This window comes from Notamacropus eugenii, chromosome 5, assembly GCF_028372415.1.
Source record: "Notamacropus eugenii isolate mMacEug1 chromosome 5, mMacEug1.pri_v2, whole genome shotgun sequence".
Taxonomy (NCBI): domain Eukaryota; kingdom Metazoa; phylum Chordata; class Mammalia; order Diprotodontia; family Macropodidae; genus Notamacropus; species Notamacropus eugenii.
The window spans coordinates 78,931,701-78,954,408 of record NC_092876.1 but is presented as its reverse complement, the minus strand read 5'-3'; the positions used below and the strand labels follow the sequence as shown (position 1 = coordinate 78,954,408).

Here is a 22,708-nt window from a genome sequence, read left to right as displayed (position 1 = left end):
AAGCACGAGGAGGTTCAAAGCCCGGCCGGGCCGGGGGGCCGGTGCGACTGCGCGTGCGCCTGCCCTGGCCGGTCTTTCTCTGCCCCAGTCGGTGGGTGGTAGAAAGAGCGCGGGATTTGGAATTCTTCAAAGGCCAGTGTCAGGTACAGCCCCCTGCCCTTGCTGGGGGCGCGGCCGTGGAGAAAGCCCTGGAACCGAGAGCGCCGCACGTGCGTAACCGTGTGAGCCCCGGACACTGAGCCCAGGGTGACTGATTTGTCCGGACCGCACGCAGCCGCCTCGGTCCGGCTTCGATGCCTTCCCTCACTTTAGCGCTCTCCCACCCTTCGCTACTGAGCTACCCTGAATCTTTGTATCCAATACCACCCTGAGTCTGTGTATCCAGTACCACCCTGAGTCTGTGTATCCAGTACCACCCTGAGTCTGTGTCCAATGCCACCCTGAATCTGTGTATCCAGTACCACCCTGAGTCTGTGTCCAATGCCACCCTGAATCTGTGTCCAATGCCACCCTGAATCTGTGTATCCAGTACCACCCTGAGTCTGTGTATCCAGTACCACCCTGAGTCTGTGTCCAATGCCACCCTGAATCTTTGTATCCAATACCACCCTGAGTCTGTGTATCCAGTACCACCCTGAATCTGTGTCCAATGCCACCCTGAATCTTTGTATCCAATACCACCCTGAGTCTGTGTATCCAGTACCACCCTGAGTCTGTGTCCAATGCCACCCTGAATCTGTGTCCAATGCCACCCTAAATCTTTGTATCCAGTACCACCCTGAGTCTGTGTATCCAGTACCACCCTGAGTCTGTGTCCAATGCCACCCTGAATCTGTGTCCAATGCCACCCTGAATCTGTGTATCCAGTACCACCCTGAGTCTGTGTCCAATGCCACCCTGAATCTTTGTATCCAGTACCACCCTGAGTCTGTGTCCAATACCACCCTGAATCTGTGTCCAATGCCACCCTGAATCTGTGTATCCAGTACCACCCTGAGTCTGTGTATCCAGTACCACCCTGAGTCTGTGTCCAATGCCACCCTGAATCTTTGTATCCAATACCACCCTGAGTCTGTGTATCCAGTACCACCCTGAGTCTGTGTCCAATGCCACCCTGAATCTGTGTCCAATGCCACCCTAAATCTTTGTATCCAGTACCACCCTGAGTCTGTGTATCCAGTACCACCCTGAGTCTGTGTCCAATGCCACCCTGAATCTGTGTATCCAGTACCACCCTGAGTCTGTGTCCAATGCCACCCTGAATCTGTGTCCAATGCCACCCTGAATCTGTGTCCAATACCACCCTGAGTCTCTGTATCTAATGCCACCCTGAGTCTGTGTTCAATGCCACCCTGAATCTGTATATCCAGTACCACCCTGAGTCTGTGTCCAATGCCACCCTGAGTCTGTGTATCCAGTACCACCCTGAGTCTGTGTCCAATGCCACCCTGAATCTGTGTCCAATGCCACCCTGAATCTGTGTCCAATACCACCCTGAGTCTCTGTATCTAATGCCACCCTGAGTCTGTGTCCAGTGCCACCCTGAATCTGTGTATCCAGTACCACCCTGAGTCTGTGTCCAATGCCACCCTGAATCTCTATGTCCAATACCACCCTGAATCTCTGTGTCCAATGCCACCCTGAATCTGTGTCCAATACCACTCTGAGTCTCTGTATCTAATGCCACCCTGAGTCTCTTTATCCAATACCACCCTGAATATCTGTATCCAATACCACCCTGAATCTGTGTCCAATACCATGCTGAGTCTGTATCTAATGCCACCCTGAGGCTGTGTCCAATACCACCTTGAATCTGTCTGTATCCAATACTACCCTGAATCTTTGTATCCAATACCACCCAAAATCTCTCAATACCACCCTGAATCTCTGTATCCAGTACCATCCTGAGTCTGTGTCCAATGCCACCCTGAATCTGTGTCCAATACCACACTGAGTCTCTGTATCTAATGCCACCCTGAGGCTGTGTCCAATGCCACCCTGAATCTGTGTCCAATACCACCCTGAATCTGTGTCCAATACCACGCTGAGTCTCTGTATCCAGTACCACCCTGAGTCTCTGTATCAATGCCACCCTGAATCTGTGTCCAATACCACCTTGAATCTGTATCCAATACTACCCTGAATCTTTGTTTCCAATACCACCCAAAATCTCTCAATACCATCCTGAATCTTTGTATCCAATACCACCCTGAATCTGTGTCCAATACCACCATGAATCTGTGTCCAATACCACCCTGAACCTCTGTATCCAGTACCACCCTGAGTCTCTGTATCCAATGCCACCCTGAATCTGTGTCCAATACTACCCTGAATCTTTGTATCCAATACCACCATGAATTTCTCAATAGCACTCTGAATCTCTGTATCCAATACCACCATGAATCTCTCAATACCAGCCTGAATCTCTGTATCCAAATGTATCTCTGCATCCAATACCACCCTGAATCTCTTTGAAACTCTCCTGTAAGTGGCAATTTTGTTTTTAGGCAATCAGATTACATGACTTATCTATGGTCCCACAGCTACTAGTTGTCTGGCTCGGGTCCTCTTAACTCCAGGGCAGGTGTTCTATCCACTGTACCACCTAGCTTTCCCAGTTTTCTATTTTTTAAAGCAGATGAGTGGCCAGAACACATCACAGAGTCAGGAGGACCTGAGTTCTAATTCAAACTCAGATATTTGACATTTACTAGCTGTTTGGCCCTGGGCAAGTTACTTAAACCTAATTGCCTCACCAAAAAAAAAAAAATTACTTCATTCAATTCCACAAATATTTAACTCCAGTTTTGTGTAAAACCCTGTGCTAATTAATGAATGGTTTCATTTTATTACTCAATGGGAAATGGGAGCTCTGCACACCAGTGAAATCATAAATCTAGTCCCTATCCCTATCAGTTTTAATTCAACAAACACTTATTTAACTCCTAATGTGTGTTAAGAGAGCCCTGTGCTGGGGCTGGGAGGATTTTTTTTTTTTTAATAAGATCAAAAATAAGAAAAAAATGTTTAAATAAGAAAAAGCCTCTGTCCTCATGCAGCTGTTTGGGATAATCAGGTATGATATAGGAGTTCAGAAGAGGGAGAGATAGAACAACTGGAATATTCAAGAAAGATTTCCTAAAGAAGTCAATATATTGTGTCTCTTCCCATCCAGTTGCTTGTCCTTTATTCCCTTCTCTCTCCCATGTGACCCTAAATATGAGCATTACCTCAGATTTAGACCTCAGACCTCTTATGCTTTTTAATGTTCACTTCCTCAGAAAATAGAATCACTTTCCAGGCCTTTATCATCCACCTGTAACACCAAAAGCTCCATCCCATGTCTAGTCCTAGCTGTGTACCTGAAGAATATGCATGTGACCCATTTAAACTGAGAGTCCTCATCCTGACTTTCACTTATGCTGAAGAATTGACTGCCCCAAAGCAAGACTACATCTTCCCCTCAGGATTCTAGGGATACCTCTGAGGAGTTAGGGGATACTTCTCAATGCTATTGGCCCAAGTCTTCATTTGGGTGTATTCTCCCCAATATGGGTCACTGGTGATTAGCAGCCCAGTTTCCTTTAACCAATTAATATCAATTAGCTTTTACAAAGGGATACATACTGCTCAAATAAAGCAAGAATACAAGTACCAACCATTCTCTTAATCCTGTGGACATATTCTCACCTATACCACCTCAATTCCTAGGGAGAATGAGCTCAAACCAAAAGCTTTTACAAGTTTTTCATCTCCCCACCAAATTCATTTCTGAATGAGCAATCCAGAGCCTTGGCTATGGGATTAATCTCCTGCTGAGCTAAGATCCAGTTACTCCTTTTGAGGCAGCTCACAAATTTAGCATGAACTCTTGGGACTGGACTTTGGCTCCTACTACTTTTGAAGCATCTCCAAAACTCCATTTAAGAGTAAAAGAAAACACATGCCAAGAAGTAAAATGCAGAGACACTCAGCCGTCAGAGGCCACATACTGTCTGGGTTAGGAAAAGCTTAAGACCTCTTCCAGAACCCAGAGGTCTACGGCATATCTGATTTCAATCCAAGCCCAGAAAGGGGCCTAGAGCTGGGAATCTTTTATATACATGCCCCATTCTGATTCAGTAGCCAACTAAAAGGCATTCAGAGTGGGTCGAAAAGGGTCATACGACCTTGTGCACATACTCTGAAGCAGACAGTTGGACCTTTCACACCATGTCTTCAGCATGCTCCTCACATGCTCATCGTGCCAGTACTCATTGATCGGTCACCATTACAAATGTATAGCCCAGTGGATTAAATGCCTAATGGAAATCAGTTCTGCCTTTTCCTCAAGCTCAGCACATTCCAAACTGAGCACATTATCTTTTCCCCATACACTGGTTTCCCTTTCTTACTCCCCTTTTTCTGTTTGAGGGACCTTTATTTTTGTGGTTATTAATGCTTGAAAACTTGTAAGTTATCTTTTCCTGGCCCCCTCCTACCTGTTCAGTCTTCTTACACCCTGTGATCAAGTGACGCTGGCCTCCTTGCTCTTCCTCTGGGCATTTTCACTGCCTGTTTCCTATGCATGGAATGCTCTCTCTCCTCCTCTGTGCCTCCCAAATTACTTGACTTCCTTCAAGTCCCAGCTAAAATTCCATCTCCTACAAGAATCTTCTCTTTGATTCACCCTTAGTGCAAATTAGTTTGGTCATTTTTCAGTTGTATCCGACTCTTTGTGACCCCAGTTGAGGTTTTCTTGGGAAAGATACTGGAGAGATTTGCCATGTCCTTCTCCAGTTCATTTTACAGATGAGGAATTGAGGCAAACTGCCTTCCCTGTATTGATTAACTACAATTGATCCTGTCTATATCTTATTAGTATATAGTTGTTTGCATGTTGTCTTCCCACTAGATTGTGAGCTCCTTGAGAGCAAGGACTGTTTGTTGCATTTCTTTGTATCCAAAGTTCTTACTAAATGTGCTCAGTGCCTGGCACATTGCTTGTTGATTGACTGATTCCCCAGTTTTCCTTGGTCTACACATTCCAATCAATCATAAGTTCCTGTCAGTTTTTTCTTCATAGTTTTCATTCAAATGTTTGATTCTCTACTTTGTGCAGCTCCACAGAAGTCATACTCTGAAGCCAAGTTGTGTTATAGAGGTGGGTTTTCTTAGCTGAGCACAAGCTCAGGCAGTTCCTGCCAAGCTGAGAGGATCGTAGAGGTAGTTGTAACAATAATAATAATAATTGCTACTACTTCTGCTGCTGCTGCTTCTAGTGCTACTATTGCTATCACTACTACTACTACTATTATTGCTATCACTACTACCTACTACTATCACTACTACTATTGCTATCACTACCACTACTACTACTACTATCACTACTACTACTGTTGCTATCACTACTACTACCCCCATACTACTACTACTATTACTATCATTACTACTACAACTACTATTGCCAACACTATACTACAACTATTACTATCACTGCTACTACTACTATTACTATTGCTATCACTATATTACTACTACTACTACTATCACTACTACTACTACTATCATTACTTCTGCTGCTACTATTTATATTCTGCTTTTAGGTTTGCAAATCATTTTATAAATATTATCTCATTTGATCCTCACAGCAACCTGGTGAGGAAGGTGTTATTATTATTCTCAGACCCTGGGCAAACCTCTTAACCTCTGTTTGCCTCAGTTTCCTCATCTGTAAAATGGAAATACCTACCTCCCAGGGTTGTTGTGAAGATCAAATGAGATAATAATCATAAAATGCTTACAACAGTGCCGAGCACTATATAATTGTCAGCTATTATTTTTTTTCAGATGAGGAAACAAAAGCAGACAAAGATTAAGTGACTAGCCCAGTGTCATATAGCTAATTAGGGTCTGGGGGAGAATTTGAACTCAGATCTTCCTGACTCCAGGTCTAATACTCTGTGTACTGTGGCACCATCTGACTGCTACCTTCAAGTATGAACTCAATAATAGACACTGTTTACTCTTCAAGTGTCAGTCTAGCTAAGTCTGGAAAGGCTAATCACCAGGTCATGAACCAGATAAAAGTACAAAATAACCCTCTACCTTTTGAGAGCTACTTCCAAAGAAAAAGTGCAGAAAGACGTAGGGGTGAGAAGGGGTAGAAAGGGCTCTAACAGCTGTTAGGTAGTCTACAATCATTAATTTAACTATTATCGTTCAACATGTAATGTTTCTCCAATGTCCAATGAGTTGATACAAAGTAAAAGGCGTCTTCATTGAAATTAAGGTAAACTGAGGCACAAACTTGCAAGTATGTTCAACTTATAGGTAAGACTAGTGATTACCAATAAAATGGGCCTCTCAACTCCTCTGTAAGCCCACAAGGTTGCTAGCCTTCACAATGGGAATGGCTTCACAACTTTTGGGAAGTATAAAAGAACAAAGAACAGAAAACATCACAGGTAGAAAACAATATGATTGGATACAAAGTCTGAAGGGTCAGAGATGATGAAAAATAATATGTCTTGATGGAAAGCGGGAAAGCAGGACTAGCAACAACCCCTACTTCTACTTTGTTGCTAGGGAAAGCTATCTGGGGGTGTCCACCTGCATGACTAGAGAGTGCCAGAGTGATAACAGACCAGACTTTTTGAAGCACAGTTAGTGTTGCAGTGATAACAGACCAGACTCCCGGGTGTCGACCTGCACCTTCAAGGAGGACAGATTTCTTCTAATTGTGCAAAGACAGTGGAACAGAAATAACTGTTTTCTTTTAATTAAAGTGATTTATAGGAAAATTTTACACTTCAACTTAATTGAGAGAGGAAAACTGAACTTCTGAACTTGTGAACTTCTGAACTTAATTCAGAGACAAGGAAACATGGCTCAGGGAATTACAAAATAGAATTAATTACAGAATGGAATCACGTATAAAATATAAAATCAATATTTGATTTTCTCAGGGGAAAGATGGGGAAATAGAAACACATCCATATTGACATCCTTGCTTTATATTTAATTATAAACCCTATAAAGAAATCCTAGCTTAAAAGGCAGAATGATCATGTTTTCTTTTCACATATGTGAATAAAAGTGTTGGCAGAATTGGTTTTGTCTTGTGCCCAAGGCAATAAGAAAACTCCCTCCCTCCACCTTCCAGCCCTCATCACTTTCATGCAATGCGTGATTACTCATGCCAAGTTAGAGGAAAGGATACAGATGAGATGAGGATGATGCATGCAATTAAAACCACTTCATCCTTACTCATTTAAAAATTTGCTGACTCTGAAAAAGTGAGAAACATTAAAAAAAGAAAAGAGGTAATCCTCTGATTCTCATTATTCACTAGAGAAATGTCACTGATACTAAACAACTATCACAGCAAGGTGGTTCAAGAGTCCAGAAACCTCTTCAACCAGCAATCACTTGATCTCCTTGCTAAGAACAGAGATATGGCAGTCGAGGCGATACTGGTGAAGAAAGAAGGTGAAGATGAAGGTGAAGAACAAAATAGCAAAAAAACTAGAAGAGGATGATCTGAGTCTACAGAAAACTTGGCAGGAGATACAGCCAAGCCAGATCATCCCCAAGAGCTTTTATAGATAGAGCTGGAAGGAGAACAACAAATAGACTCGATATAATGGACTTGCCAGCATTTCCAAAGTGATCCATCTTCATCACCCTCAGCAGTGGACACTGACACCCCTGCAGAAGCAAGGGTAAATGGTAATTATGAAGATGAAGCCAGGAGGAACAGCTGGACCGGATTAAATACAGACAGGACAAAGTTGTGCTGGATGGGACTCAATTATAAAGACAGTCAGGGATTGATTTTTCAGAGTATCTTAAAAAGGGAAAGATTCTTTTTAAAAAAAAAGTGGGAAATATTTTTTAAGGTAGGCAAAAAGCTTGCTGTATGCCAATATGAATACTTCATGTTTGCTAGTGGTTTGGAGTCTCCTACCTCCATTTACTCTTAATCACAAGGTAAAGCTTATCTTTCTCTCCCCAAAATTGGGAGGGGAAAAAGAATTAATAAAAGGAAATATTAGAGGTGTCTTCTTAAAATGTTAGTACTTAAAGGCATCATTGATCTCCACAATAAAAGAATCAGAGGAAGACCTCTAGAGTATATTTGATGGATCCTAAATGGAGTATTTTTGGAATGATATATAGACCAATATATATATACATATATATATATATATATATATATATATATATATATATATATATATATATATATATATACATATTATTATTCACCCAGAAGAAAAGAACATTTGACCCACTGGCATGATGGAGTAACTAATCCATATCCTTATACCCTTAGGTCCTATCTAAGGGTATTGGTTTCCTTCCCATGATGCTTTTACTATTTTATTGTGTCTAAAAGAGAACCTATCATCCTTTTCTCGAAACCCTTCCCTCCTCCAAATTTCCCTATTTCTGTTGAGGGCATCTCTATCCTTCCCAATCACTCAAGTTCATAACCTTGGAGTCATCCTTGATTCTTCCCTCTCTCTCCCACACACTCCCCATATCAATTAGTTGTCCCAGCACCTTTTGCATGCGTACCTTTCTTTCCACTCACAGTCTCCACTCTCATCAATTTCTTTTTGTTGCTGCTGCTGGGTTGCAATGGGGAAGGACTTTATTCTTTTTAAAATTGTTTTTATTGAGAAGGAATGTTGAGTGTGAGGATCAGCGAGTAGTCGAGTTTGTATGGAATACAAACTGAATATATGAAAGGAAATAACGTGAAACAAAGAGAGCCAGTTTGGGAAGTTATTGAGGCCAGACAGTAGTCATTTATATTCTATCCTAAAGGCAACAGGGAACCAAGAGAGTTTTTTGAGCAGGAGAGTAACTTGGGATCTTTGCATTAAGAAGATTATTGTGTCTGTTACAGGGTGGAGAAATGCTCTGAGGCATTCTAATTTCTTTTATGGTATTCTTTCAATAACAACAAACACTTAATATTAAGGTCATTTATCCATTTGAATTTATTATGGAATATGGCATAAGATGTTGGTCTGTGCTTAATTTCCACCAAACTGCTTCCCAGTTTTCTGAACAGTTTTTGTCACAGGATATCTTTCCTAAGTAATTAATATTTTCAGTATTATCAAACATGAGTTCCATTGTTTCTGATTCTCCCTTGTCAAATGTGTCCCATCGTTTTTCTCTAGTTTTTTTTTTTTATCAAAACCAATGGTTTGGATGACTGCTGCTTTATAATTTGTTTATTGACTAACAATTTGCCAAAATCAGAAAGAAGAAAGTGAAGATCACAGTGGATGCAAGAGATATAAAGAAAATTGTTAGAGATATTGGCATACCGCTTATTCCAACCAGATAATGAAAGGAATGGGTGAATATTTACTAAAAATATATAGACTGCTGTGTGGGGGAGAGCACGAACCCCCTTACTCAAATTGACTGCTCAGAGGCATCTCAAGGTAAAAACAGAAAATCTCTGTTATCTGGTTCTTGGGAGAAACCAGGCAGTCCCTTCACAAGTAAAGCTGGAGTAGGGAGGCACCTTAGAGAAGCAGAATGGTAATTTGTATAGACCCTGACGCGAAAATCCCCCTCCCACCACTGACCATTATTCTCATTGGCCGAGAAGCAAGGTCTTACATTCTAGGCTGGAAACCTAACCAATCCCTTTTGAAAGCTGGTTCAAATTTTCCGCTTCCCCAGACATTACAAAGCCCTCGAAAATACATGACATTATATGCAAATTAAGCATTGAAAATATATGCAAATGAAGCATTAACGACTCATGGAAATTGGGCATTGAGAACTTATGCAAATCAGGTGGACCTGTGTGAGGACTGCAGACTGCGTGTGCATATGGTATTGAGGTATTGAGGAGTTAGTGAGTCATATCCAATCATTGATCCTGGAGGAATGGAAACCTGGGCCCAACTTCCCCTCCACTCCAGGGAGAAGACTCCACATTCCTGAGAAGTCTTCACTAAATCTGTTCCCATTCACTACCTACCAGATTTCAAATCACAGCGTAAAGAAGTCATCAGCAAAAACACTTTGTGCTGGCTCAATAAAAGGAAAATTGATTAGTGGAACAAATGTATACATGTGATCTACAAAGGTTAAACGAACTTATAGAACTCTAATTATCAGGATAAAGCTCACTTTTCAAAAAGAAAAACTAGGAAATCTGAAAAATATGTAGCAGAAGTTAAGGTTAGTCCAACCTCATTCCATAGGCCATAAAAAGCCCCAAAGGGGTACAAGACAGATATGAAAGGTCAGATGTTGGGTGCTATGCTTTTGATTACATTGGTATAAAGAATTCTCAGTGAGGAAAACCCCCCTAACAATGCAGGTCAGCACCTTTTCTATCATTTTTAGCGTTAAAATACTGACACTTGACACTCACTAGCTGTGTGACCTTGGGCAAGTCACAACCCCAGTTGTCTCATCCTGGGTCATCTCCAGTCATCTTGAGGAATATCTGTTCACTGGATTCAGATGGCTCTGGAGAAGTGAGGCTGGTGACATGCTCAGCCCTGCCTCACTCAAAAAAACAAAGTCAAGTGCAAGTCATGTCGTTATGGCATGGTCTTCTTTGGCAACGAAGGATGAACACACACATACACTGCCAAGAGCAGTGGGAGCTGCCCAGGGTCCCATAGCCAGTATAGGTTGGAGGGAGAACTCCCTCCCTTGAACCATGGTCTTCCTGGCTTGAAGGCCAATTCTCTTTCCACTGTGCAAATATTCCTATTTTAGAAGAGACATCATATGCAAATTCAGGAGCAGAGAAGGTGACAGCTTCCACAGCAATATATCATTACAGAAAGAGTTTTTGACCAAACAAGGGATAGATAGGATCATAAAGCACAAAAATCAACAATTTTAATGACATCAAGTTCAGAAGCAACTGGACAAACAAAATCAATGTAGTTAAAATTAAAAGGAAAATAGTTTACAGGAAAAAATCTTTGCAACAAATTTCCTTATATATTCAAGTTATACAGAGAATTGATACAAATATGTGAAGCAGTATTCTGACCTTATTCCCACAGATCAAAACTGGGTAGGTGGTACAGTAGGTAGATGTGACAAGGTTAAGGGGTGCTGGGGACCCCAAAATACCGATACACTGGGTCCTGTTCAAATGAATTTGACTCAAGCCTTTTTAAAGCCAAAGAAAACAAAGTTTATTAAAGATTTGCCATGTTGGGTTGGCTCTTAAGGAGTTTTAGCATTTGTAAAGCTTGTGTTCACAAGTGGGCCAGATGCAATCTCAGCTAGACAGAGTCTGAGCTGAATTGAATCTGAGTGCCTTCGTGCAGGCAAGATGGAACTTAAATACAGGAAAGACTATAGGAGGGATCTGGGGGTGGTCTGGTAGTCTAGGGTGATGGGAGGAGGGGTTTAGGGAGGGTCTTGAGGAGAAGTCCAAGGAGGACCTCAGTGGGACTAGGTTAACTCATAAACAGCTAGAGGCAATCAGGAGATATAATCAGGAGATATCAGACAATGGAGGGTTTGGGTGGGAAGCAGGTGGGGTAATCCAGAGATCTTGATAGGGCTGGTATGGGAATGACTGGTATCCTGGGGTGAATACAGATAGACTTTAGGGAAGATCTTGATGGGAGTGGTCAGCACCCTGGAGAATGGGGTTTTGATGGGATCAAGGGTGGGGAGTGAAACACAGACCCGAGCACAGGGATGAAAAGGAAAAGCCTGGGGTTCCTGAGACTGGTGTAACAAATGGGAAGATTAGATTTGAGTAAGAAAGACCAAATTAAGTGGGAAGATTCAAGGGGAGCTCAAGGAGGCTCCCAGAGTCTGAACCCCATCAGATGTTATAGTTGAAGTCAGGAAAATCTGAGTTCAAATCCAAACTCAGACACTAGCTAGGTGACTGTGAGCAAGCCATTTAACCTCTGTCTGCCTCACTTTCCTCATTTGTAAAAGGGAGATAATAATAGCAACTACTTCCCAAGGTTGTTAACAAGGATAAAATAAGTCAATATTTGTAAAGTGGTTGCAAACTTTAGAGTACTATATAAAGGTTAGTTATCATCATCATCATTATCATCTCCCCCTCAGAGCTCTAGAGAGTGCAACGGTGGGATGATTCTCCTCAAATGCTATCAGTTTGAGCCTCCTTTCCTATATGTTATGCCCTCTCTTAAGCACCAGTGATTAGCACTTACATTCTATTTAACCAATTCGTATCAATTAGCTTTTACAAATGGATTTTTACTGTAAAGATATAGTGAAAAGAGAAGTATAAATTCCCCTCCCTAAACACTTGTGCCACCTTGGACCCCAAGAAGAGTTCACGCAAACTTAAATCAGTTTCTACATAGCATTAGGGCCACCAAGTTCACTTCTAATTGTGGCATAGACACTAGATGAACCTGTGACTCAGCTACTGTTGGGCAGGTCAAACAGTGGGCTCACTATTTCATTTCTTATCATCTGACTTCCAAGAAATCCTGGCATGGACTCCCTCTCCAAGATTTCTGGTTACTTGCTCTCCTAACCTTTCTAAGCCATCTTTAATATCCATTTGCCCTGGGATTTGACCAAATTATTGCCTTTTGAACGTATCCCAGTTCTGGCTATGCAGCCAATCAAAAGTCTAGCTCTATCACATAATTAGTAGACTGGAATTTGTTATAGAATGTCTATGCATGCTCCTAATTGGGGACCAGCACCCTTCCATTACATGTCATCATGTCTTTCAGAAGTAGGTTCCCCAGCCTATCCCATTTGGTATTGCTTCAGTTAAGCACTAGTTTCCCAGTAGATAGTCAAAGAATGTGAACTGACATTTCTCAGACAAACAAAGGAAAACTATTGACAACCTTGCAAAAATGTTTCAAAAAAGGGAAATGTAAATGAAGACAACTTTAGGTTCTTATATCATATATCCATCAAACTGGCAAAGATGTCAAAAGAAAGGGAAATGATATGTTGGAGGGGTTGGGGAAAACAGGCACAGTAATGCCCTGTTGGTAGATTCAAACATTCTAGAAAAGAATTTGCATCTCTACCCAAAGAATCATTAAATTATGCATACCCTTTGTCCCATTGATTCCACTACTAATGTTAGAACCTAAAAGAGGGAAAGGATTAATATGTACAAAAATATTTAGAGCAACACCTTTTGTTGTGACAAAGAACTGGAAACAAAAGGGGTGTGCATCCATTAGGAAATCGTTGAAAAGCTTATGGCATAGGAAGGTATGCTAAAAGAAATAATGAAAGAAACAGTTTCAAGAAAACCTGAGAAGACCTATATGAACTGAGGCAGAGTAAAGTGAGCAGAACCAGAATAGCAATTGTATCATGACTATCATAAAAACAACTTTGAAAGACCTAAGAAAAATGATCATTGCAATGACTAATTCCAACTCCAGAGATTAAGACTGATGATTAAGATCAGTGATTAAGGTCAGATTAAGACTGGAGATTAATCCTGCTTTCCACTTCTTGTCACATAGGTAATGGACTATAGGTGCACAAAACAATTACTTTCAGACACAGCCAATGTGTGGATTTGTCTTGTGGGACTATATTTCATTTTTATCACTTTCGAGAGGAAGGTAAAGTTGGGAAAGATTGCAAGGATACCAAGAGATATTTAAAAAAGAAGTAAGAAAAAGAAAGAACATCAATGAATCATTTACAAATAGAAGAAAGCAGAAGAAAGTTTAGAAGGGATTACAGATAAATAGGACAGAGGTGGAACTACTATGTTAAATATGAATTACTTTTTTAAAAGACTGGGCATAATTGAAAAAATTATACATAACATGAGGTCACAGTTTCAAGTATAACACTCTTTTGGTTTATATATTGATATATTCCCATTTATTGATGTTTATTAAATTCACGATAAAAAAAGAAAAATTTTAAAAATATACTAAATATCCAAACTGACAAAACATGAAATAGCAAACCTAAATAAAGAAACCCCAAAAGGAAAATTAAAAAGTCACTATGAAGCTGCCACAGAAAAAGACACAGGGACCAAATGAATTCTAATACACATTCAAAGACCAAATAGTCTATAAACTTTTTAAAAACAAAGAAAACCTGCTCTCTACTTAATTCTTTATATGAAGCAAGCATGGTTTTCATCCATATTTCTAGAAATTAAAAGGCAGAAAATAAGACCTGCAAGCCAAAATGACTAATGAATATTCATACAAAACCAAACAATTAACAAACTATTGGCAAAGACAGCAATAGATTTAAAACTGTTCTTTATGATCAAGTAAGATTTGTGTTAAAAATGTAAGGATGATTCCACATTAGGAAAAGCATCATATAAGTAGTTACCCCAGTTATATGGTACTTTGTGGGTCCATACCCCTAACCTCTACTTCATGGACCCCCATTGATGTGTCTACCTTACTAGTCAATCTGTTACAATCAGTACAATTAGCTTAAAACAAAAGCAGCAAAGGAGAAACGTGTTTGGAAAGGGTTAACTTGTGCAGGACATAATGTCTGGACTGTGTGGCAAGTAGAAAGATAACTGGGGAGTGAAGTGAAGCATGAATGGGGCGTATTTAGATGCACATGTCCTGTGAGGCATTCACCAGACAGGATGAGGGCTGTGCTATCAGCCCAGGCTGGGAGATCTGTGGAATGTGAACTCTGTGCCTATCCCAAAGGGCGGTGAGGTAGGCAAAAGGGCTTCTCCTCCTCCCCCAACTAATAGGAAGGATGAAGCCCTTCTTTCTACACTTGGCATTACTATCAGATATTGTACATTGTTTGGAACTACTAGACTTATAGGAGATTTCACATTCAGCAAGGGAAGGGGCATGAACACACACTCTAAACTAACATGGACAGAGAGTCAGGAAGCAGCTTCAAGGAGTGTGACTCCTAGGAGGAAAGGAGAGGGCCAAGCATAGATTCAAGGAAGAACCAGCCCTAACCAATCAAGAATCAAGCTGCAAAGAGGAGCAGTTCTTGGAAGCCCACCAGAACAAATCTCTCAGAGGTGATGTTGGTCCCAGGGGCAGCTGGATAAGGACGTCATGAAGAAAGGACATCAAAGTCCTATAAATTGCCCTGGCCACATAATATTGCCCATATGTGTGCCTCAATAACATGATACTCCAAATGTGTACCCACTTTTCCCATGTATTTGTGGGACACTGTATTCTTATTCTGTGTCCTAGGTTTATGGAGGGAATGTTTTGTAGCTACATTTCTTACTATATCATTTTAGTGAATTTCATTATTTTTAGCTAATTATGTCTACTAGATGAATGTTAAGGAAAAGCTCACTGGTGGGAGCTCAAGAGCTACAGTTTTAGGGATCTAAACTCATAGTATACTTTAGAACCTAGGACTAGTAGTCACTCTGTGGAGACCTAATTACAAATGCAAACTGAAGTCTATGGCAGGCAGAATTGCAGATGAGTACTGCATTCTTAATGGTTACCTTTTATAGTTCAATAATAGTCTATTCCATCCATATCCCGTGATTTCATCAACCAATTTCCAATTGATAGGTGCCCACTTTTCTCCCAGCTTTTTTGCTACTCCAAAAAGTGTTACTAATACTTGTGTTTATGTGTATGTGTTTGGGGGGTGAAAGACCTTTCCTTCTGTGTATGACTTCCTTTGGGTAAATGTCTGAGGAGAGTATTGCTGGGTCAGATCTGCCCTATAGTAACTTTGGGGATATGATTTCAAATTGTTTTCCAGATCAATTAGATCAATTCACAGTTTCCACTCTGGAATTTCTCAAAGGCAATTCAGCCCACTTTCTTCTTTCATCAGACTCTAAACCTAGCTCATTGACAATCCACAGTGCCTATCTAATGTATACACACTAATGGACATGTTTCATGGATTGTTTCTGCTGTTGTCTATCATAATCTGGCCAATAAGCCAGATCTAATTTCATCTACTTGTTTTCCCTTTGTGGATGGCTAAGCCAAACTTCTTTGATTTATTATTGATCTCATTTAGCTGGTTCTGCAACATTCCAGGGACTGCTGCACCAAACCCAAGCTTGTCTTCAAAGAAGAATATCTGGAAAGTTTCTCTACTCATAGAAAATTCTTCTTTGATTCAGAACTTGCACTGGATCCTTTATCTAGTGATAGTAAACATCTTTGACTAGCATAGGTCTCCCTATCTTATGCTTTATTTGATATTAATAGTCAGAGATTAATTGAATACAATTATCTTTGTTCTTATACTTTCCAGGGAATTTTGGGTAATTTCAAGACATTCATGGCAGACATCTTTTTTTTTTGAGAAGCATCTTTAAGCTGGAATTGTGCTCTACCAAATTAAATGTTCTTTTGTAGTTAACAAATAATAGCACACTTTTACTTTGTATTCTCTAAACATTTTATTTAATTGTGTGACTGTAGAAGTATGGTCTTCTATAGAATATTAATTATAAAAGCTTACCTGTTCCCTCTGAAATCTTGATTTAAGGGTATGTATGCTTGCTTTCCAATTTTTTAGAGATGAAAAGTGGGCACCATAGGTTCATGGTTATTGAGCATTCTTTTAATTAACCTTTTTTTCCTCCTTTCTCTCTCTTTTTCTTTCTTTCTTTACCTTTTCCTTTCTTTTTCTTTCTTTCTTCCTGCAATAAACTGAAGTTATTTGAAACCTTTGGTATCTCTCAATGCTCTTAAAACTGTGTTACCACCAGCACAGATCTCTTTTGTGTATACTTTTGCCTAGTCCAGCTGTTTTTCCAATGTTGGCTTTGTTCAGTGCTTTTTTCATTTCCTCATGACAAGATCTATGGTATTATTAGAATGGTGACTCAACTGCCATTTACAGAGAAAAAAATGTTTGCTCTAAAAAATCTTTACAGATTTGTCCCATTTCTCATCCATTATCATCCAATCAATTTCCCCTTTAAATGCCTTGGATCTCCCACCAAGCTTTCTTTAAGCTGATTTTTCCTCTACTACGTCTCACTGTTCTGTGAGGTAAGACTGCTTAGATTCTTCCACCATCCTTCTCTATAATATTCGACAAATGAGTTTATATTCTAAACCAGTATTACAGTTGCTTGCCATTATCTCTCCACTTGGCAAAGGAATCAAGAGTTGGCTGGCTGAGGACATTCCTTGGCTCTTTTGGACTTCTCATATGCTTTATGTGACTTAAACTTATTTAGAAAATGGTGACTGTCTGGCTTTTTAAAATCCATTTCTCAATATCTGGTTGCTTGAAAGTCCACTTCCCATTTTTCAGCATCAACCACTAGTTTAACTAGGTCATTTGCTTTAATAGCACACCATATCTTTTCTTCTCATTTTTATTGTTTCTCCTAATTTGGTGATTTTTGTCCTTTGCACTAATAAGGCAGTCGTCTAACTATATACAGACGGCTGATTCAGAAATGACTTCTCCATTATTAACCAGTCATTTCCTGTATTTTTAAACATAATAAATATGATCTATGATGCTTTTGGTGCTTACCAAGTCCCAATTTTATTTTTAAATTAAATTAAATTTTTTTCAATTGACAAAAATCTAATTTTTCTCCCTCCCAACTCTCTCTGCCTCCCCCATTGAAAAAGAAAATAACTAAATTCTTATAACAAATATTCATAGTGAAGCAAATAAAATATATATTGATATATTCCTGCTTATTCCTGAGGAGTATTATACATATGTAGAGCTTAACCAGCCATGTGCCAGATATGATGAAATGTTCAGAGTAAAAAAATGTACCACCCTGGGTTACTTCCCAGCATTGATAGTGGATCCCTCAGGCAAGGCTACTCCCAGCTGAAGGTATTTAGTGGCCCTGCAGACACTCAGAACCACAGGTCATGAGCCCTCACCACAGTGTCTACGTTCACTAGTCAACCCAAAGGACACAACGAATTCAAATAAAAACATTTAATGAAACAGCATAATAGGAAAAGTAGAAATAATAGATTTCTTCTATAGACCCAGGGGACATATTTCCACAAATATGCCTACCATCAGCAAGGAGTATGCACACTTGGAGAACACATATGAAGAAGGAGGACGTACATAGAGAAGACCTGTGGCCTGGGAACAGATATAGTGGGGTACACATGTGTAATGAGGCGCACACTTAGACGACAGTGAGGTGGTACAGCGAATAGTGGATATGGAGGCAGGAAGACTCAGTGTTCAGATCTAGCCCCAGATGCTTACTACTTGCATGACCCTGGGCAACTCACTTAACCTCTCTCAGCCTCAGTTTCTTCATCTGACAAATGGGGGTAATAATAGCATTCAAATCACAGAGATATTGTAAGGATCCGATAAGGAGACTTCAAAGTGCTAAATAAAATGCTAGTTTTTATGAGTGTCTAGGGAGCACACACTCCTTCATGCCTTCTATGCTGCAAGACTGCTGCATTTTACGCTACTGTCATTGTACTACCCTTCCAGCCGCTGCTCCCTGTTCATTTCTCATGGTACCTAGTCTCTGTGAAGTATGTAGGTGCTACCAGGTGTTGGTCCAGTCATATTTTGGCTGCTGCTAATTTGCTGCCAGGCCCAGGTTCTCTCGGCTTTCAGCTTCTGGCTTCAGCTGGAGTCTTCAATTTTTCTTCTTAGGAGGATAAATGGATTCCATTGTTGCTCTTTGAGTTTTAAGGTTCAGGTCTCTTTTTTCCTACAGTTCTTTCTGAAAGTCAAAAGCCCTAAGACAGCCACTGGAATTAGGGAAAATCCTTTCCAGCTTTTCTCTCATAAGGGTTCTGTTTCTTTAAGCTTTGGTGGGAATATGCTTTTCTTTTCCTTGAAGGAAATCTCCTTAAGCCAAGCTTTTTTTGTAACATGGATCTTCTTGACATTCCAGTTAACTAGTGTCTTAAGGTTCAAGTCTGGTTTTTTTTTAAATCTGTATTTCCTGGTCACCAAGGACACCATTTCTATCAGAAGTTTTACTCTAACTTAGAGTCACAGAAACCATGCAACTGCCTGCTTAATTTCCAAATGTTACAATGTTCTAGTAATCTTTTAGAGGTTATTCTTCCTGCAAACTCTCAAGGTCTCTCAGGACTTAGATAAGATAAATAGGAGGCACTAAAATATGAAGTACTAACTACATAATGAAAACTTATTCCAGTGAAGAAATGGCACCCATATCTGCTCCAATATAATAAATACTTGTGAAGTGCCTACTACATGCCAGGCATTGTGCTAAATGCTGAGGATACAAATAATAAAAAGAAAGCCTGTCCCTGTCCTCAAGGAACTTATAATCTAAAGGGGCAGACAAGACACAAAAGGAGGCAGGCAAGTGGGATAGGTGTGTGGGACCTAGGACACCAAAGGGTACCCAGCTTGAGGGCATTTTGTTCTATGGATTTGAAACCAGGCCAAGCAGCAGACCCAGAGTAGAGTAAGTTGAATCCAGTTTCTGCTCTCTTTAAAGGAAGATATTGAGAGGAGTTTGGTACTCAGTGGATTGCACTGAAAGAGACAATCCATGATGGCATAAAAATCCTTTTAAGAAGTCAATTCAAAAATATTAAAAATAATAAAAAGATTTTAATTCATAAGCTTTATCTAGAAAGTTATAGTAGAGAGTTTATTTGGTTAGAAAAATGAAGCTGGCTGCTGAACTTTTCTGGGATATTTCCACCTCCACCATGCTCAAGGGAGATTGTTCAGGGAAAGATTCATCTTAAACTTCAATATTTCATTGAACCATTTAAAAATTTTTTAAAAATCACCGAACAAGTGATGTTAATATAACACTGTAGGATGCAACCCATTCAGGTCTCTTTACAGGCCCACACAACAGTCCAAAGAAAAGCAGAACTAAGAGTAGACCTAGGATGTGTGCCAGAAAAAGTCTGTGCATATTAATGGCCTTAATAACTTTCCCATCCACAGAGAGCTTTGTAGGAGAAAGAGTATTAGAATTGGAAATTGGAGGACCAGGTTTTCAAATCCTTGCTTTGCTACTTCCTACCTGGACAACCTTGTGTAAATCACTTACTCCCTCTGAAACACATTTTCTTCCTCTGTAAAATGAGTGGGTTGGAAAAGATAACTCCTCACAAGCTTTCCAACTCCAAATCTATAATCCTGTGAGGAAGCATCAAGGTACTGGAGAAATAGGAAGTAGCATGTGAGAGGTGTGTGAAAGCATAAGCACCCCTTCCTCTCAGACTTCAGAAACAGCCTAGGACCTGATGTCCCAAGACTGCCATCAGGAGCAGAGCTCCTGAGTCACCTGCCCCACTCCCAACTTGGCCCCTGCTGCCATCATCCAGAGGAAGAATGCCTAGGGCCTTGTCCATACTGCAGTCCCTGCCACTTCAACTGCCACAGCTATTGAAAGTGGAAAGTGGAATTCCTTGTGTAACTTCAGGTACTTAGAAATGAAAGGGTGCAAGTCCCAGCTTTACTGAAGAAGAGACTTCTCATCCCCCAAATTCTTGGCACCAATACGTAGTGAAATATCAGAAAGAGATGCACCAGTCAAAATGACACTAAAGATGTATTTGTACATCATCCTTATCATCCCTCTGTGCTCCTATCAAATGAGATTACTTGCCATTTGGAACACCAGACCTTACCACCTGTCCTTATGATTGCACCCTAAAGCCACCCTATATATCTGGTCTTCCACTATTTTGAATGTGATAGCTTTGAGAGCAGAGACTGTCTTACTTTTCTTTGTATGCCTAGTGCCTGGCACAAAGTAAGGGATTAATAAATACTTTTTTCATTAATTCATGAACTTATAGGATCCAGTTTCCTTGTATAGAGGAGGGTGTAGTTCTTAGATAATACAGAGTTCCCAAGAAGTTTGGGAATTATGGGAGGAACTTTAACTATGGCAATGATCTCATAATATCTGGTCTCTGTGGTTCTATTCTGTTGATAAAGTATATATAACTGGGCTTGGAGGCCCAGACTTGAAATCCCTGCTAGGCAGAGGTTGGTGAATCCCTTGAAGTTCTGAACTTTGATGGGCACACAAAGTCCAGTAACAAGAAAGAGAACCTCAGGGAGCAGAGGGATAGTGGTGGGGGAGCGTCAGGCTATCTAAGGATGGGCAAACCAATCTAGGTTGGAACTGTGCTGATTGTAGTGGGATCTGGCCATGAGTGGCCACTACACTCAGCCTGGGAGAGAAGGAAGATAGTTGCAAAAAAAAAAAAAAAGCATATGCAAATGTCTTTGTCATCTTTATTTAGTATTTTTATAATTGGAAATGCCAACCTTTCTTCGTGAATGTAAATGAATTGATAAGAGCTTGCTAGAGAATATATGCATTCATATGTAGCTAGCAAAATTGGTAAATTGGGTCCTTTTTCTCCTGGACATTAGAATCCTTATGAATTTTCTCTCTCCCATCCCTTTCTAGGTTAGTATACATATGTAGAATCCAAAGGGAAGCCTGTTGCTCCTTAAGGTCAAGGCTCTATTTCTCAACTTGATAGGGCAAGGATATTCATTTGGCTTTGGTTGAGCTGTTAGGGACAACAAAAACTCCTTAGGACACTTTGATTGTTTTCCATCTTGCCTGCAATTCGCTATTTTGCCCTACAAACCTAATCTGTTGAGAAGACCTTTCCCTCTTTCCAAGATCATGACAATGTTCAGCTTGGTGAAGTTTTTTTTATGAGATCCTTGTTCTTTTCATAATAGATTTCTAGAAGACTGATCCCCTACAGTTCTACTTTCATTGCATCATTTAGCTCAGGGATGGGGAATCTGTGGCCTTGAGGCCATGTATGGATTTCTGGGTCCTTGAGTGCAGCCTTTTGACTGAGTTCAAGTTTTATTGAACAAATCCTTTTTAAATGGGATTTGTTCTGTGGAGTTTGGGTTTAGTCAAAGGTCCACACTTGATAACCTAGAGGGCCACATGTGGCCTCAAGGCTGCAGATTCTCCACCCCTGATTTAACCAGCTGATATTCTGTAATCCATGGGAACTAGAAAATAGAAATATTTCTAATGTGTGTCAGAGATGAGATCTTTCCTTCCTTCCTTCTTTCCTTTCTTTCTCTTCCTTCCTTCTTTCTTTTCTTTCTTTCTCCTTCTTTCTTTCTATAAAAGGGAAAACTTTTTAGCTGTCTTAAGAGTTTTGAGCTGTTACTTCCTCTTACTTCTATGAGTTAAGCTGAGATAGTGGTCCTTTGTTCTACCCTGATAGCTTTAAAATACCATCTCTGCTGCTACAACCATTCTTGAAATCCCTTGGAGTAACCATTTGCCTTTTCCCCACTACAGTTTGGAAATCTACTACCCCTTCCCTTCAAGTCTCACTCCTTTTTTCCCCATTGGCCTGAATCTGCATATCCCTGTGGTCTTAGAACACTGATGGAGAACCAATTGAAGACATAGACCTGAAGACTTCATCGTATCACCACCCATCCTGATACCTCCACTGGACACAAATAATATCCTTAAATAAATCTCATGTTAAGATCTATGAATTTTATGCCTGTGCCTTGTTTCTTTCTTTCCTAGACTAAGTAGTATTAGTCTTCATCAATGATAAAAATCATTTAGAGGACAGTTGCTGCTAAATGTAGGAAGCACTGTGTGAATAAGTGAATCTAATAAATCAACTTTGATTATTTTCTGTGAACTTCAAGAATAAGCCCTGATATATTTAGAAAAAGAAATAAGGCACTACAGCAGGAATCCAGTTTTCAAGAGAAAGACAGGAATATTCCTGGGATGTGTCAGACTCTTCTGGAGAAGAGAATAGTACATGTGGCC

The 22,708-nt window shown here is 40.1% G+C and overlaps 1 long non-coding RNA gene across 1 annotated transcript; it reads left to right on the top strand.

The window, feature by feature from the left end:
* The first annotated feature begins 14,342 nt into the window (after positions 1 to 14,342).
* Positions 14,343 to 22,419, top strand: LOC140508616 (uncharacterized). The gene is made up of 2 exons (XR_011968481.1): positions 14,343 to 14,666; positions 22,214 to 22,419. It is a non-coding gene; the product is annotated as an uncharacterized lncRNA (long non-coding RNA).
* Positions 22,420 to 22,708: the final 289 nt, after the last annotated feature.